Source organism: Eufriesea mexicana, unplaced genomic scaffold (assembly GCF_001483705.2).
Source record: "Eufriesea mexicana isolate 0111107269 unplaced genomic scaffold, ASM148370v2 scaffold2818, whole genome shotgun sequence".
Classification (NCBI taxonomy): domain Eukaryota; kingdom Metazoa; phylum Arthropoda; class Insecta; order Hymenoptera; family Apidae; genus Eufriesea; species Eufriesea mexicana.
The window spans coordinates 202,696-208,220 of NW_016910880.1; positions in this window are offsets into that span (position 1 = coordinate 202,696).

The window sequence follows — 5,525 nt, forward strand, 5'->3', positions numbered from 1 at the left end:
GTTGCACCCTCTTTCCCATACCTCCGCCGTTCAATGTCTCCTCGTGGTCTTCCTGTTTCTCTTTCGATCCCTTTCATATCCTATACCCGAATGGGAGGCTGAGCGATGTCAAGTTTCGCGCTGAAATCGTCGGAATGCGAATCGTTCCAGCTGCCAAGCAGGGGTTCGTCGTTGGTCCTCGCATCGCGACTCGTATGGCATTTTATGGTATTCGTCGATTAAATTGATTCTCTTTATCCTCGATGGTCGGTATACCCACACGAGCTCGACTTTTGCGGTCTTCCTATTTCACTTCCCGTGCACGCGATTGCTGTCAATTCTTAAGTTTATGCCGGAGTAAGCGACAATGACGAGTATTTTCGCACGGCTATCCGAACACCGCGATTGACGCGTATTCGGGAACGTGGAAGTTGCCTTCCAGGTTTAATTTATGCCCCGATGTGCGCGAGATCGGTCGTGCGTTTCGTTTTAACGATGGCCGGTGATAGCTGTCATTGCATCGGCGTACCGATAATGAGTCGTATATTAGACGCGATCTAACGGCAATCAACGCGTTAAATAGAGATTCATCGTTTATCCTTACTTTGTTTTTATCGACTGCACGTCGAGCGAGTGGAAAATGATGTTTTTAATGGAGATTAGAATAAACGTCAATGTGGATGACGCGCTCGGACAGATAAGTGAGACTGCACTTTCAACCGCCGGCTGACTCATTTGCAATCTGTCGCCTGGCTCGCTGTTTATCTTTCTTCCCTTTTTTCCTTCGCGATATTCGGGCCAAGTGGCATCGATCGAATAGAGCACGGTTCTACACACGGAAGTCGTGCTCTCGATTCGAGGAGAACAGAAAGCCGTCTTGGGAAGCCGAGACCGGGCTATCGGCCGAGATATCTCGCGGCGGCGTAATCGATCCCATAATTAAACGCGTAATCTACCGGCGAGATTTAAGCACACGAGGTCGAAAGGTGAAGTGCACTTTGCGATTCGGTCGAGATAAATTCGTACGAATATTTTCAGTCTGCCCCGCCGAGACTCGCCAATCGATGCAACGAGATACCAAACTCGCGTTACGCTTCCCTCATTTCCATACCTCGAGCCGAGAATTCCTCGACCCTCGTTCTCGCAATTTTCCGCATTCGCTTGGAAATTCGCAAAATACGCGTGCGTTTATTACGCGAGTCGCGCGAGCGGTGGTACTTTCCAAGTGGACAGACGAAACGGAGGGAAAAGGGGGAGAAGAAAGGACTGGAATGGATAGTACAACGGGATATTCGTCTGAGGAGAGGATACGAGGTTAGGTAACGCGTTGGCAGAAAAAACGTGTACCTCTAACGAATTTCAGCTGGTGGTTACCCGCACCTTTCTCTCGCGGCTTCGATTTCGGGTGATCGGAGAGCCGGGCGCGGAGAAAATAAACGGCCGTGCCCGGTGATCTCGTGATGCCGGTCCCGCGGCGCGTACACGCGAATCGCGGCCACGATGTGTTCGCCGCGGACGAGGAACGCACGACCTGCCGATCGCGTGCGCGGCGAAAATTAATCATCGAAAACGCGGCCGAATAATATTTTCCAGCCGGGAACATCCGACCCCGTCGTTTTACTCTCATCGCGCGGTCAGCTCGGTAAACGTATCGAGCGAGCGCGTTTGTTCAAGCGAAATTTCGCCGAACAATTCGACGCTCGTAAACCAGCTTCCTCGATTGTTGCTCCACTCGCCTGGCCAGTCCTCGCGTTCCTCATCGTCGTGCTTTTCCGCTCACCGCCATTCGAAACGTGTTCCCAGCCATTTTTCCCGGCCGACTGGCATCGGTGCTTTATTGACGGTGTAATTACGCAAAAGTGGCGCTATTCGAGTTTTTCCATTGCGAGCGATGATATAATTCTCCGAGGCTACGGCGAGTTATTTATTTCAGGTGATCGACCGATTTTTCGGTGGACTGCTAATGCAGCCTAATGAAAGGTTTTCGAATAATTACGATTTCCCGTTTCACTTATGCGAACATGAACTCGGAAATGCGTTATCGCGATCGCATCTCCGTGAATATAGTTGTTCTGGTAATTAATCGACGACTGTACGACGGCCAAACGTCAAACCATAAAGATTAGGATTCGTTTTATGTAGGAAGTTAATCATACCGGAGACTCGTATATATAATTAACGGAGTTCGCTTCATTTACCAGGACAGCGATATTATCCTTCTTCCCAGGCGTAAGGATTATGGTTATAGCGGTGATATAAAATACGAATAGCGTGGTATAAAAGACGGACGGCGATAACCATTTCGTAGAAAATTCGCACCTAACCTATTTCGCGATCAACCGTCGCGTCAGTCGTACCATTCGCGTAATTTAATACCGGGCGACCGTAATATTGTCGTCTTCCTTGAGATTAACGGTACATTACGTTGGTATATGCTTGGAAGAAGCTTGAAAAATTAAAAGAATGCGTCAAACGCATTGCGACTTCCGGTAATCGCCGCTGGAGGCGCTGCTGATGCGCGTACTCGATTCCTCATCTAACCTCTCCCATTCCAGACTCGTCGTAATAGTCTACGAGTTCTCTCCAGATGGAATGTATTTCTAAACCGTTGGTAGATGGCGTGGAGAATTTGACAGAGTTCGTCGAGAAATCACAGGCAATGTAGAAACAATTAACGTGTATATATATTTCCATTGTAAGAGTGCAGCAACATACAGATTCGGTTTGTCGTTCGATGTACAGATACAAGGATTATCAACTCGTAATCGTAGAAACGGGTACAAAGGGGACATCGCAAGATCCGTTCGAGCCCTTTCCGCGATAAAAAGGCCGTGAAGACGCGTGCAATCGTCGACGAGGGGCTCTCCTTTCCCGCCACAGTGTCCTGCATCCATCGATCTCGTGGATGTTTCTCGGTTATTGTCGCAGACTCGCTAGTTAGAATTCAAATCGCGATCGAGGTTCGATTCTACGTGCAGGAACTCATAGCTCGCGATCCTTTCGCATTTCCCGAACGTCTCGTCGCGATTCGTTTCACTGGTCAGGCGCGTGGACGTACACTAGCGCCGCGTTGACCGATATCTCCGCGTTCGCGCGGGAAATTCGAACCCTTCCGGTGGCGCGTCACCGAGCGTGAAAAAATATTCGATCTTTCACGTGTTCACCGTGTATCGTCAGCCTTAAAGTGATATGTGTATTCTAGTTCGTTCGGCGATAGTCTTCTTCGCTACGCTACACCGACGAAGGCACGGAACCATTTTTCGCGACAGTCTTCGAATCGGGTAAACGAAAAAGAACGAAGCGAAAAGAAATCGAGCATGGTAGTCGATCGAAAGTAAGAGCAAAAAGAAAGTGCGAGAGAGGGATATGCGGGGGAAATGGTTGGTGATGGCCGCAATGAAAACGCGCGTGGCAGGTTCGTTGAAAAATTATATTTTTTTTCCATTCTGGCACGATTCGTAAACACAACATAATTTATAAATTAACATACACAATCGTCGTCGTCAAATAATTTACAGAAACCCTCGTGAGCGTTTTATCTCCCTTCTTTTTTTTTTTTTTATCCTTTTCGTTTGTTTGTTTTTTTTTCTTTTTTCTCGGATCTCTACTTGTTCGTCGTTATACAAAACGTAAACAGAATGTCGCGGAATCGCGAAGGTGTTCCGCGGGGGAAAGGCCGTGCTGCCCGTCGTTCCCCGCCATTTTCCCCTTTTCAAACGTTACAGAGAAGAAAATGACGCGCGGACAGAGAAGAAGCTCGAGGACGAGCTGATAAATGCGTGCGCGATTGTTCGCGATCGATTATGGGAGCTGTCTTCTCCGACCACGCGAACGACGAGGACCTGGCTGGATTTTTCGATGAAACGAGGAACAAGGGGGACAGGGGGGAGAGGGAGAATGTAAGAATAGGACGAAAAATAGGAAGCTTGACTTGCGAATAGGATAACAAAATAAATAATAGAAGCATTAAACATGATTAATCACTTAACAACGTAACTAGGCGTAATAATTAATAATAATAATTAATAATATAATAATTAATAATAATAATAGAAATAATTATAATCATACGAATGGCTAAATGAGTGTTAATAATTACAAGAACAGGTTGTCTGGCACGGCGATCGCTTAAATTGCCCGAAGACACGACGAACGTGCGCATTTCTTTTTTTCTTTTTTCTTTTTTCGCTCCTCCCTTCCTCCTCTCTTTTATCATACAATTACGTCCCTTTGCTTTCGTCTCGTTTCCCTCGACGTTCTCGTCAAGCGAAGAAAGAAGGGCTCGTTGCGCGAGAGATTCTCTCAGTTCTTAAGGCTGAATCGCGCGAAGGTCGGACCTCGAGCCGGAAGTCTCGCTGCGACGAGCAAATGGTAACTCGAGGACGCGTTACTTCGTATCGTCCATCGATCGGGCTTATCCTTGCGATTTCGCGTCGCAAACGTCGGAAAATGAGATAACGAAGAAACAAAAGGAAGAGGAAGAATGATCTTTCGAAGGGAAAAATGATCTTTCGAACGGAAGAATAATCTGGGAAATAAGAATAACCGTGTTACTCTCTCGCGAGGTTGGACTTTTGGAATTTTGGGTTACAAAGTAAGGATAATCGTAAGACGTTACGAAAACGGATGTGTCCGGAAAATTTCGAGATACACCGCGCGAGACCTTCCGCCTCGAGGCCTATCCCTCGTGTATCCTTCTCTTGTCACTCCGACAAGCCGCCTTTCGAGTAATCGTTCGATCGACAGAGGCAAGTTAAAATGGCAAGCAGAGAGCGACAGTTTCCCCTTAACGGCTAATTACGCGTTCCGTTCCTCCTCGAAACGCTTAAAACGGTAGACTAATTAGAAAAAACCTCGGTATACAAAAATACAGATATACGTACCTGTGTGTATGCGTGCGCGCGCTTTTCGCCGCGCACGCCTTACCACCGTGTATTTCCTGAACGTCGTGCGTGTACGTGTGCGCGTGTAAAGACACAGAGCGAGCTAACGAGAACTGTCGTGGAATCGAAAGAACTCGTTATTCACCGATGTAATGGAAAAAATATTCTACGCAACGAAAATATCTCGCGTCGTATTTTTACATTTTACATTTTCCAAGGTATGCGCGTGACCTCGAGTTCTTTAAAATGCGCCTCGTAATTTCTTTTCTTTTGTTAACGTCGCGTTGTAGTCGGTTAATAAATAATGCAACGACCAGTCTTAAAGGCGACTTTGTCGGGGCTTCGAATTTCTGCCGGGCAAAAATTTATAGCGACCAACTTCGCGTCGCTTATTCCGGAGGTCACGAGCCTCCCCTAATTGCTCCAAATCAGCGTGCATCGCTCGACGAGACGAAATCTCTATCGCGTTGTAAACCATAAAATTACACGCGATAAATTTTCGTGGGTTTTCGTCCAGGCTAATCACGTCTCGAAGTTAACGCGAATTCACTGTATTATAGGTCGTTAAATTTCTCCATTCGTTGCCTACTCATTTCCAAAAAAATCACATGGTCACCTCCGTATCTCGATAAAAAAAAAAAAAAAAAAAAATTTAGAAAAAAA